At 46.7% G+C, this 13,464-nt stretch overlaps 1 protein-coding gene across 3 annotated transcripts in view; it reads right to left on the bottom strand.

Moving 5' to 3' along the window:
• LOC140429471 (dmX-like protein 1) overlaps positions 1–13,464 on the bottom strand; it is a 366,142-nt gene that overhangs the window by 263,813 nt on the left and 88,865 nt on the right. The gene's annotated exons all lie outside the window — the stretch shown is intronic.

Below are 13,464 nucleotides of genomic sequence, written 5' to 3'. Positions count from 1 at the left end.
AAAAGGAAAGCTTACGGATTACTTAGTGTTGTAGTCTTTGGGGGTTGCATTTGAATTAATGGTTGCTAAGATGTTCACTGTATGTTTTAAAAAGGTTAACTTGAGTTCATAGAATAAACATTGTTTTGCTTTAAAAAATACTTTTCCATTTCTGCTGTACCATACCTATAGAGTGGGCCGTGTGCTCCCCATACCACAATCTATTAAAAGATATGGGCCAGGTGAACTTCATGATATACTTTGGGGTTCTCTAAACCCTAGCCCATAACAAACTGGGGGCTCGTCCGGGACAAAAGTTTATCTATTGGATTGGCTTAGTGAACTTAAAGACAGTGAGGGGTGAGCATATTCTGGGTGCTTTGTAGGTGTGGTATTCTAGTTTAAGTAGGGAGTGTGTTGTGGACAATGGCTCTTTCAGAGGCTCAGAAGTTTTTGGGGGTGGACACGGTCACATGCAGTACCTTACGGAGAGAGACTAAAAGCAGACTGTTAGATTTGGCGAAAACATTGCAGTTATCATTACCTGACAAAATGCGAAAAGAGGTAATTATGGCGGTGGCAAAGCATTTAAAGTTGCCTGAGATACAGTTTGACTCATTGGAAATGGCAAAAATTCAGTTGCAAATTAAACAAATGGAACACGAGAAAGAATTAAAGCAGCTTGAATATGAAAGAGATGAAGGGGAAAAAGAAAGAGAAAGGGAGTTACAGATCAGGGAAAAAGATAAAGAGAGAGAGTTTGAACTTCAGTAAATGGCCATGAAACATGACAGTCAGTTACAATCGGCAGGCATAAAGAGAAACGTACAGTTGGATGAGAGTGATGACGATAGTGAGAAAGAGCGTCATAGTCGCAGGCTTGGTGGGGATCTATTTAAATATGTCCATGCATTGCCTAGGTTTGACGAGAAGGAAGTGGAAGCCTTTTTCATATCAGTTGAGAAGGTAGCTAAACAAATGAAATGGCCACAGGAACGACAGAGGTTGAGGGGTGACCTGATAGAGGTCTACAAAATTATGAGGGGCACAGACAGAGTGGATAGTCAGAGGTTTTTCCCCAGGGTAGAGGGGTCAATTACGAGGGGGCATAGGTTTAAGGTGCGAGGGGCAAGGTTTAGAGTAGATGTACGAGGCAAGTTTTTTCCACAGAGGGTAGTGGGTCCCTGGAACTCGCTACCGGAGGTGGTGGTGGAAGCAGGGACGATAGTGACATTTAAGGGGCATCTTGACAAATACATGAATAGGATGGGAATAGAGGGATACGGACCCAAGAAGTGTAGAAGATTGTAGTTTAGTCAGGCAGCATGGTCGGCACGGGCTTGGAGGGCCGAACGCCTGTTCCTGTGCTGTACTTTTCTTTGTTCTTTGTTCGAGGACATGTGGGTATAACTGATTCAAACAAAGCTGATAGATAGAGCTAGTGAAGTGTTTGCATCACGACCGGAGGAGGTATCTGAGTCGTATGAGGAGGTGAAAAAAACCATCTTAGGTGCATATGAACTAGTACCGGAAGCCTACAGACAAAGGTTTAGAAACTTAAGGAAAGAACCTGGTCAAACATACATGGAGTTTGAAAGGATCAAACAGAGTAATTTTGATAGGTGGATAAGGGCTTTGAAAATAGATCAAACGTATGAAGCTCTCAGAGAAATTATACTTTTGGAGGAGTTTAAAAATTCAATTCCTGATGTAGTGAGAATTCATGTGGAAGAACAGAGGGTTAAAACTGTGAGATTAGCAGCAGGAATGGCAGATGATTATGAATTAGTTCATAAATCAAAGATTGCTTTCCGACATCAGTTTCAGCCGGTGAAGGATAGAAACTGAGGACATGAGATATACTCAAGTGGTAAAGGTAAAGGTGATCTGATGGGAGACAATAAAGAGAATGTACCTCAGATTAAAAGAGAAATCCAGGAGGGTGGAAAAGAAATGAAAAGTTTCAGATGTTTTCACTGTCATAAACTAGGCCATGTAAAGTCACAGTGTTGGAAGTTGAAGAAAAGCACTGGAAAGGCTGATGTGGTAAAACAGGATAAGACAGTGGGATTTGTTAGAGTGGTGAAGGGAAGCCCAAGGGAAGCGAAGGAGGTGCAAACGATTGTACAGCCTGTTGAAGAAGTAATTGTTAAGAAGGTGCCAGATGACTTTCGGGTGCGACGATGACCAGCTAAGTCGCAGGTTTTGGCACCTCCCGTTTGAACGGACTTTTGGGCTCTTATCGGGAGCCCCAACGGCAATTTTCGAAGGCTAAACCCACTGTGAGGCGACATAGAAGGGAGTCCCCCCGGATGTGAATGGACAGAAGAGATAATAGTGGCCAGATTGCGGAGGATCCTCTGGAGCAGCGGCAAAGAAGGGAAGCGAGAAGAAAGATGGCGGTGGAGGGAGGCCAGTTGGTATGGGGCCTGGAACAGCAGGAGTTCCTCCGGCGATGTGTGGAGGAGCTCAAGAAGGAAGTGCTGGCGCCGATGCTGCAGGCGGTTGAGGGGTTAAAGGAGGCGCAGAAGACCCAAGAGATGGAGCTCCGTGGAGTGAAGGCAAAAGCTGCCAAAAATGAGGACGAGATACAGGGCTTGGTGGTGAAGACGGAGACGCACGAGGCACTGCACAAGAGGTGTATGGAGAGACTGGAAGCCCTGGAAAATAGCTTGAGGAGGAAGAACTTAAGAATCTTGGGTCTTCCCGAAGGGGCAGAGGGAGCCGACGTTGGGGCGTACGTGAGCACGATGCTCCATACCCTAATGGGAGCTGAGGCCCCGACGGGCCCCCTGGAAGTGGAGGGAGTGTACTGAGTCCTCGTGAGAAGACCAAAGGCAGGAGAAATACCTCGAGCAATAGTGGTGAGGTTCCACCGCTACAAGGACAGGGAGATGGTCCTGAGATGGGTGAAAAAGACACGGAGCAGCAGGTGGGAGAACGCGGCGATCCGCGTGTATCAGGATTGGAGTGCGGAGGTGGCGAGAAGGAGGGCGAGTTTCGGGCCAAGGCGGTGCTCCACAAGAGGAAAGTGAAGTTCGGAATGTTGCAGCCGGCAAGACTGTGGGTTACATACCAGGCTAAACACCACTACTTCGAGACGGTAGAAGAGACGTGGACATTTATTGAAGAGGAGAAGTTGGACTAGATTGGAGAAAGAATGTTTGAAATGAAGTAGTGAGGTGGTGGTAAGGGACTGTGAATCAGATGGGGGAAAATTTTCTTTCCCCTCGAAGGGGGGGGGGGGGGGGGGGGACATGAAGAAATGTGGGCGCCGGTGGGGAAGGAGAGGGGGAAGGAGAGAGGGAGCTGCGCCATCAGGGGCGGGGCCGAGAGGGAAGCGCGGGCTTTGTTCCCGCGCTATGGAAATTGTGGCGGCAAAAGGGGGCGCAGGAAGGAGGGGGCCTCACATAATGGGAGGCTAAGGATAAACGGGGAAGCCGAGGTCAGCCAGAGTTTGCTGACTTCCGGAAGCAATATGGGGGGAGCAACTAAGCTAGAGAGGGATCTAGCGGGGGGGGGGGGGGGGGGGGGGGGGGGGGTTAACTGGGTTGCTGCTGCTAAGGGGAAGGGGGAGCTGTTACGGGATGGGATGGATGGGAGGGCGCCGTCGGGGGGGGGGGGATAAGCGGGTGCGTGGGAACCGGGTGAGGAGCTGGTCTAAAAAAGGGGATGGCTAGTCGACGAGGGGGGGGGGGGGTAAAGAGCCCCCCAACCTGGTTGATCATGTGGAACGTGAGAGGGTTGAATGAGCCGATTAAGAGGGCAAGGGTACTTGCGCACCTAAAGGAGCTAAAGGCAGACGTGGTCATGCTTCAGGAGACGCACCTGAAACTGGCGGATCAGGTCAGATTAACAAAAGGATGGGTGGGACAGGTATTCCACTCGGGCTTGGATGCGAAAAATAGAGGGGTGGCAATACTGGTGGGGAAACGGGTATTGTTTGAGGCGAAGACCATAGTGGCGGACAGTGGGGGTAGATATGTGACGGTGAGTGGCAGATTGCAAGGTGAGGCGGTGGTGCTGGCAAATGTATATGCCCCGAACTGGGATGACGTGAACTTTATGAAGCGTATGTTGGGGCGCATCCCGGACCTGGAGATGGGAAAGTTGGTAATGGGGGGGGGGGGGGTCTTCAACACGGTGCTGGACCGGTCCAGATCTAGGACCGGGAGGAGGCCGGCAGCGGCCAAGGTGCTTAAGGGCTTTATGGAGCAGATGGGAGGAGTGGATCCCTGGAGATTTACTAGGCCAAGGAGTAAAGAGTTTTCCTTCTTCTCCCATGTCCACAAAGTGTACTCCCGGATAGACTTTTGTGTCCTGGGAAGGGCGCTGATCCCGAAGGTGGCAGGAACGGAGAATTCGGCTATAGCCATTTCAGATCATGCCCCACATTGGGTAGATCTGGAAGTAGGAGAGGAAAAGGAACAGCGCCCAGTCTGGAGATCAGATATGGGACTGTTGGCGGACGAGGGGGTATGTGTAAGGGTGAGGGGATGTATTGAAAGGTACCTAGAGATTAATGATGACGGAGAGGTCCAGGTGGGAGTGGTCTGGGAGGCGCTGAAGGCGGTGGTTAGAGGGGAGCTGATCTCCATAAGGGCCCATAAGGGGAAACAAGAGGGTAAAGAAAGGGAGAGATTGTTGAGGGAGATTTTGAGGGTGGATAGGCAATATGCGGAGGCTCCAGATGAAGGGCTATACAGGGAAAGACAGAGATTGCACACGGACTTTGGCTTGTTGACCACGGGTAAGGCGGAGGCACAATGGAGGAAGGCACAGGGAGTGCAGTATGAATACGGAGAGAAGGCGAGCCGGCTGCTGGCCAACAACTTAGGAAGAGGGGGACGGCGAGAGAGATCGGAGGGGTTAGAGACGAAGAGGGAAAGATGGAACGGGGAGCAGAGAGGGTGAACGGGGTGTTTAAGGTATTTTACGTGAGGCTATATAAGGATCAACCCCCGGAAGGGAAAGAGGGAATGATGCGTTTCCTAGACCAGCTGGAGTTCCCGAAGGTTGAGGAACAGGAGATGACAGGACTGGGAGCGCAGATTGAGGTGGAGGTGGTGGTAAAAGGAATTGGGAACATGCAGGCAGGGAAGGCCCCGGGACCGGATGGGTTCCCGGTGGAGTTCTATAGGAAATACGTGGACCTGCTGGCCCCACTTCTGACGAGAACCTTTAATGAGGCTAGGGAAAGGGGGACACTACCCCCGACGATGTCGGAGGCGACGATATCGCTGATCCTGAAAAGAGACAAAGACCCGCTGCAGTGCGGGTCATACAGGCCTATTTCCCTCTTGAACGTAGATGCCAAGCTTTTGGCCAAGGTGATGGCGACGAGGATAGAGGACTGTGTCCCTGGGGTGGTGCATGATGATCAAACGGGGTTTGTTAAAGGGAGGCAATTGAATGCTAATATACGGAGGCTGCTGGGGGTGATGATGATGCCCCCACCGGAGGGGGAGGCGGAGATAGTGGTGGCGATGGATGCAGAGAAAGCATTTGATAGAGTGGAGTGGGACGACCTGTGGGAAGTACTGAGGAGATTTGGATTTGGAGAGGGGTTCATTAGATGGGTTCAGCTCCTGTACAGGGCCCCGGTGGCAAGTGTGATTACAAATAGGCAACGATCTGACCACTTCCGACTATATAGGGGTACAAGACAGGGATGTCCCCTGTCCCCGTTACTGTTTGCGTTGGCAATTGAGCCACTGGCCATAGCGCTGAGGGGCTCTAGGAAGTGGAGGGGGGTACTTAGAGGAGGAGAAGAGCATCGGGTGTCATTATACGCGGATGATTTGTTGTTGTATGTCGCGGACCCAGTGGAGGGGATGCCTGAGATAATGCAGACACTCGGAGTTTGGAGAATTTTCAGGATATAAATTGAATATGGGGAAGAGTGAACGGTTTGTGATGCACCCCGGGGAACAGGGCAGGGGAATAGACGATTTACCGTTGAGGAGGGTAACAAGGGATTTCCGGTATTTAGGGAACCAGGTGGCCAGGAATTGGGGAACCTTGCATAAGATTAACTTGGCACGACTGGTAGAGCAGATGGAAGAGGACTTTAGGAGGTGGGACATGGCGCCCCTGTCATTGGCAGGAAGGGTGCAGGCGGTTAAAATGGTGGTCCTTCCGAGGTTTCTTTTTGTGTTCCAGTGCCTCCCTGTACTGATTACAAAGGCCTTTTTTAAGAAGGTGGACAAGAGTATTATGAGCTTTGTGTGGGCTGGAAAGACCCCAAGAGTAAAGAGGGAGTTCCTGAAGCGCAGTAGGGACAGAGGGGGACTGGCACTGCCGAGTCTAAGTGATTATTATTGGTCCGCCAACGTGTCAATGATATGTAAGTGGATGAGGGAAGGGGAAGGAACGGCGTGGAAAAGACTGGAGATGGCGTCCTGTAGGGGAACTAGTCTAAAAGCACTGGCGACGGCGCCGTTACCGTTCTCCCCGAAAAAATACACCACAAACCCAGTGGTGGTGGCAACTCTGAAAATTTGGGGGCAGTGGAGACGACATAAGGGAGTGACGGGTGCCTCAGTGTGGTCCTCGATAAGGAACAACCATAGGTTCGTCCCGGGAAGGATAGATGGGGGATTTAAATCTTGGCAGCGAGCAGGAATTGCGAAATTGAAGGACTTGTTCTTAGACGGGACGTTCGCGGGTCTGGGAGCACTGACAGAAAAATATGGGTTGCCACCTGGGAATGCATTTCGCTATATGCAAGTGAGGGCATTTGTGAGGCAACAGGTGAGGGAATTTCCGCAGCTCCCGGCGCAAGAGATCCAGGACAGAGTGATTTCGAGGGCATGGGTGGGTGATGGTAGGGTGTCAGATATATATATATATATATATATATATATAGGGAAATGAAAGACGAGGGGGAGACGATGGTAGAGGAGCTGAAGGGAAAATGGGAGGAGCTGGGGGAAGAGATTGAGGAGGGGCTGTGGGCAGATGCCCAAGGTAGGGTAAACTCTTCGTCCTCGTGTGCCAGGCTCAGCCTGATACAATTCAAGGTTCTACACAGGGCGCATATGACTGGACCAAGGCTGAGTAGATTTTTTGGAGTGGAGGATAGGTGCGGGAGATGCGCGGGAAGCCCGGCGAACCACACCTACATGTTTTGGTCCTGTCTGGTATTGCATGGGTTCTGGGTGGGTGTGGCAAAAGTGATTTCAAAGGTGGTGGGGGTCCGGGTCGAACCAGGCTGGGGGTTGGCTATATTTGGGGGTGCAGATGAGCCGGGAGTGCAGGAGGAGAGAGAGGCTGATGTTTTGGCCTTAGCGTCCCTAGTAGCCCGGCGAAGGATTCTACTTATGTGGAAAGAAGCTAAGCCCCCGGGTGTGGAGGCCTGGGTCAATGACATGGCAGGGTTCATAAAATTGGAGCGGATAAAGTACGCACTAAGAGGTTCGGCTCAAGGGTTCACCAGGCGGTGGCAACCGTTCCTCGACTATCTCGCAGAGCGATAAGGGAAAATAGGAAAGGTAGCAGCAGCAACCCAGGAGGGAGGGGGGGGGGGGCTCATTTGGGTCCTCAGGGGTTTTATGTGTGTGTTTATATATTAGTTATTTATATTAGATGTTACGAAGTTACTATTTTAGTTACTATTTCTGTTGTTTCTTATTTTGTTGTTGGCAGTTGCCGTTAGTTAGCATATTATTTATTTTAAAAAACGATCAATGTATATATTATTACAAAGTTGTAAAATGGGAAATTTTTGTTTGATCGAAAAACTTTAATAAAATATATTTATTTTTAAAAAAGGTGCCAGATGTCTTTAAAGAATTTACTTGTGTGGGTAAAGTTTACTCATGTGTATCAGGAAGAGCAGGTAAAGAAGTCACAATTTTAAGAGATACAGGGGCTAGTCAATCTTTAATGGTAAGAGATGAGGAATTATATCATTTGGGAAGAATGTTGCCAGAAAAGGTGGTGATAGGTGGAATTCAGGGTGAGAGGAGTAGCGTTCCATTATATAAGGTACGGCTGGAAAGTCCAGTGAAGAGTGGGGAAGTGGTAGTAGGAGCAATACATAATTTATCTTGTCCAGGAATACAGTTTATCTTGGGTAATGATGTAGCAGGTGGAAGTGATTCCTACTGTGGATGATAATTTCAACCACGACAACTGAAGTGTTGAAGGACGAATATCCTGGGATTTTTCTGGATTGTGTAGTAACAAGGTCGAAAAGTCACAGGTTAAGACAAGAGGAGAAATCAAAAGATGAAGTTGAAGTGCAATTATCAGAAACGATTTTTGATCAGGTGGTTGAAAAAGAAAGGTGGAGGATGAGGCGGATATTTTTAGTTCAGGAAAATTGGCGAAGTTACAACAGAAAGATGTAGAAATAAAACGGATATATCAGAAAGCATATACGGAAGAGGAATCTGAGAGTATACCAGAGTGTTATGACCGTAAAAGTGATGTCTTGATGAGAAAATAGAGACCTGTACATATGCAGGTGGATGAAAAGTGGGCAGAAGTTCAAGTAGTATTGCCGGTAGGGTAGAGAAAGGAGGAGTTACGAGTTGCACATGAGGTACCTGTGGGAGGTCATTTGGGAATAAGGAAAACTCACGCTAAAATCCAGAAACATTTTTATTGGCCTGGACTACATAAAGATGTAGTTAAATTTTGTCAATCATGTCACACATGTCAAGTGATAGGGAAACCTCAAGCAGTGATAAAACCAGCGCCCTTAATACCCATTCCAGCATTTGAGGAACCTTTTACGAGGGTCCTAATTGATTGTGTCGGACCGCTTCTTAAAACAAAAAGTGGGAATCAATATCTTTTAAGTATAATGGATGTGTCTACTAGGTTTCCAGAGGCCATTCCAGGACATAATATTACAGCCAAAAGGATTGTGGAGGAGTTACTTAAATTCTTTACTAGATATGGACTACCCACAGAAATACAATCGGATCAAGGATCGAATTTTACTTCAAAGTCATTCAAAGAAGTTATGGATAGCTTAGGAATAAAACAATTTAAATCAACTGCGTAGTCCTTTTGAACTAATTTTTGGTCATGAGGTAAGAGGACCACTTAAATTGATTAAGGAATAATTGGTGGGTGAGAAATCGGAAATTACACTATTGGATTACGTGTCAAATTTTAGGGAACGATTAAACAGAGCAGGTGAATTGGCTAGACAACATGATAAAGTTGCACAAAATGTGATGAAACGGGTAGCAGACAAGAAATCCAAAGTTCGTAGTTTTGCCAGTGGGGATAAAGTTTTAGTGTTGTTACCAGTGGTAGGTGAACCTTTAAAAGCAAGGTTTTGTGGACCGTATCAGATTGAAAGGAAATTAAGTGAGGTGAATTATGTGGTAAAAACACCAGATAGAAGGAAGACTCACCGGGTGTGTCATGTGAATATGCTTAAAAGTTACTTTGAAAGGGAAGGAGAGAAAAAGGAGGTTTTAATGATTCTAACTCAAAGTGACGAACCAAATCCATACCTCAAATTAAATTGGAAAATGAGGATGTTCTTAAAAATTGGGATAAATTGTTAAGTTACCTTCCAGAGTAAAAACGAACTGACCTGAAAGAGTTATTGATATCACATGGGCAAGTTTGTAGAGATAAATTGGGAAGTACTAAAATGGCTATACATGATTTAGATGTGGGAAATGCTGTTCCGATCAAACAACATCCATATAGACTTAACCCTTTAAAATTGGCACAGGTTAACAAAGAGATTGAGAGTATGCTTAAAAATGGCATAATTGAAGTGGGTTGCAGCCAATGGAGCTCACCCATAGGGATGGTACCTAAACCAGATGGTACTCAACGGTTGCGTGTGGACTATCGAAAGGTGAATGCAGTTACAAGAACGGACTCTTATCCTATCCCACATTTGAAGGATTGCATTGAGAAAGTGGGACAATCTGCTTTTATTTCTAACTTCCAGACATGGAAAGAACATTTAAAACATCGTATGGAGTTCTTCGATCGACTTCAGGCGGCGGGTTTGGTGATGAACCTAGCCAAAAGTGAATTTGGAGAAGCCCGAATCACTTTCCTTGCGGAGTTTCCAATACCCTCAAGACGAAGGGAAATAATACGATAACTTAGCATGAATGAATTCGATCGCACCTTTGTGCGAACGATTTGTAGCGTGCGTGCTCCACTGATGGGACTTTCTGAAGAAACGTAAAAAATATCAATGGACAGGGGACTTTCAACAGGCATTTGACTGCCTGAAAGCTGTGATCACCAATGCTCCTGTATTGGAGAATTGCAAGGGGTTCTGTGGTCAGATTGAACTAAAGTAACGGATTCTAAAGAGAAATGCCGAGGAGTAGAGGAATGGATGGATCATGCAGAGACTTTCTTGTTCAAAGAGACTGTCAATCGAGAAGGTTATCGGTTGGAGGAAGAAGAACGGGAAAAATGGACTATATTATTATGCCTGTTTGCGGGTGTTATTTATTTTTTTTTAAAACAAAAAAGTATTTTTACTGTGTGCATTTCTTAATTGATGGTGCAAGGTTAAAAATGAAACCATCTTGAAGTTGATGGTTTGGTTTTTTTTTCTTGGGGGGAGGTGTCATGTGAGAGTGCCTTTAAGAAATGGATGTTTAAGCAACGTAACTTTAAGAAATGCAGTGATGTCAGAGTGTGGGTGGAGCTGGGCTTCAGCTCGGCCATTTTGAAGTTTTGAAAGAGAGCAGCTGAAAAGTGCCTGGCTGTTTTGCTGTGAGCTGCTTGAAAGGAGAAAGCCAGTTTGAAGAAAGCTTGGGTGTGGCTGTGAGCTGCATTGCTGGTAATCTCTGCCATGAGGACCATCTCTTAATCCTTTGGTGAAATCGGAATTGTAAAAAGGTCTGTGTATTTAAAAGGTTAATTTGAGTTCATGGAATAAACATTGTTTTGTTTTAAAAACCACGTGTCCATAATTGTAATACTATACCTAGGGAACAAGCCGTATGCTTCAAAAGCAACAATCCATTAAAGGTGGGAGTTGGGTGAACTCCATGATGCATTTTGGGGTTCTAAAAACACCTCTCCCATAACATAATTTAGACCTTTTGACCTAATGTTTGGTCATGAGGTAAGAGGACCACTTAAATTGATTAAGGAAAAATTGGTGAGTGAGAAATCGGAAATTACATTATTGGGTTACGTGTCAAATTTTAGGGACCGATTAAATAGAGCAGGTGAATTGGCTAGACAACATGTAAAAGTTGCACAAAATGTGATGAAACAGGTAGTGGACAAGAAATCCAAAGTTCGTAGTTTTGCCAGTGGAGATAAAGTTTTAGTATTGTTACCAGTGGTAGGTGAACCTTTGAAAGCAAGGTTTTGTGGACCTTATCAGATTGAAAGGAAATTAAGTGAGGTGAATTATGTGGTAAAAACGCCGGATAGAAGGAAAACTCACCGAGTGTGTCATATGAGTATGCTTAAAAGGTACTTTGAAAGGGAAGGAGAGAAAAAGGAGGTTTTAATGATTCTAACTCAAAGTGACGAACCAAATCCAGATGACTGTGAATTTGACATGCCTCAAATTAAATTGGAAAACGAGGATATTCTTAAAAATTGGGATAAATTGTTGAGTTACCTTCCAGAGGAAAAACGGGCTGACCTGAAAGAGTTATTGATATCACATAGGCATATTTGTGGAGATAAATTGGGAAGTACTAAAATGGCTATACATCATGTCGATTTGGGAAATGCTGTTCCAATGAAACAACATACATACAGACTTAACTCTTTAAAATTGGCACAGGTTAACAAAGAGATTGAGTGTATGCTTAAAAATGGCATAATTGAAGTGGTTTGCTGCCAACGGAGCTCACCCATAGTGATGGTACCTAAACCAGATGGCACCTAACAGTTGTGTGTGGTCTATAGAAAGGTTAATGCAGTTACAAGAACGGACTCTTATCCTATCCCACGTTTGGAGGATTGCATTGAGAAAGTGGGATAATCAGCTTTTATCTCCAAACTGGAAGGTTACTGGCAGGGACCTTTATCCGAAAGGGCGAAGGAGATTTCAGCTTTTATGACTCCAGATGGTAGATACCAATTCAAAGTTATGCCATTTGGCATGAAAAACGCCCCAGCCACTTTTCAACGGTTAACTAACAAAGTTGTTTCAGGATTACCCAATTGTGCGGTTATACCGTTGATCTGGTCATTTTCAGCCAGACATGGACAGAACATTTGAAACATCTGATGGAGTTATTCGATCGACTTCAGGAGGCGGGTTTGGTGATAAACCTAGCCAAAAGTGAATTTGGAAAGGCCCAAGTCAATTTCCTTGGCCATACAATCGGACAGGGTCAAATGGTCCCACGGGAGACTTCCGGGTGCGGCGATGACCAGCTGAGCCGCACGTTTCGGCAGCTCCCGGTGAAACGGACTTTTGGGCTCTTGATAGGAGCCCCAACGGCAATTTTGACGGCTAAAAACACTGTGCGGTAAACCAGAAGGGAATCCCTCCTGGATACGGATGAAAAAAGGAGAAAGTGGCCGGATTGCAGTGGATCCTTTAGAACAGCGGCAAGGAAGGCAAGCAAAAACCAAGATGGCGTCAGAAGGTGGCAGTTTAACATGGGGCCCTGAACAACAAGAGTTCTTGAAATGCTGTGTGGAAGAGCTCAAAAAGGAAATGAAGAAAGAGCTGTTGGCCCCGATACTACAGGCGATCGAAGGGCTAAAGGAGGAACAAAAGACCCAGGAGAGGGAGCTTCGGGTCGTGAAGGCAAAGGCAGCCGAGAATGAGGACGACATACAGGGCCTGGTGGTGAAGACGGAGACGCATGAGGCACATCAGAAACGATGTGTGGAAAGGTTGGAGGCACTGGAGAACAACGCAAGGAGGAACAACCTGAGGATTCTTGGTCTTCCTGAAGGTGCGGAGGGAGCGGACGTCGGGGCATATGTGAGCACGATGCTGCACTCGTTAATGGGAGCGGAGGCCCCGGCGGGTCCGTTGGAGGTGGAGGGAGCATACCGAGTGATGGCGCGAGGACCGAGAGCAGGAGAAATTCCCAGAGCCATAGTGGTGAGATTCCTCCGTTTTAAGGATAGAGAAATGGTCCTTAGATGGGCAAAGAAAACTCGGAGCAGTAAATGGGAGAACGCGGTGATCCGCGTTTATCAAGACTGGAGTGCGGAGGTGGCGAGAAGGAGGGCGAGCTTTAATCGGGCCAAGGCGGTGCTTCATAAAAAGAAGATAAAATTTGGAATGCTGCAACCGGCAAGACTGTGGGTCACATATCGAGGGAGGCACCACTACTTTGAGACGGCGGATGAAGCGTGGACTTTTATTGTGGAAGAAAAACTGGAATGAGCGGGTTATTAAAAAGAACGTTTGAACAAAGTGGTGGGGCGAATGTGGGGGGCGAAGAGGGGGGTTAAAAAAGGGGGAAAGAGGAGTTTTATGTACTAATCCTGCGATGTGGTAACTTTTCTCTCTTCCACAGGTGGTGATGGGGGGAGGAGGGGAGGTGGAGGAGA

Source organism: Scyliorhinus torazame, chromosome 9, assembly GCF_047496885.1.
Source record: "Scyliorhinus torazame isolate Kashiwa2021f chromosome 9, sScyTor2.1, whole genome shotgun sequence".
Classification (NCBI taxonomy): Eukaryota; Metazoa; Chordata; class Chondrichthyes; order Carcharhiniformes; family Scyliorhinidae; genus Scyliorhinus; species Scyliorhinus torazame.
This window is presented reverse-complemented; position numbering and strand designations above follow the sequence as displayed.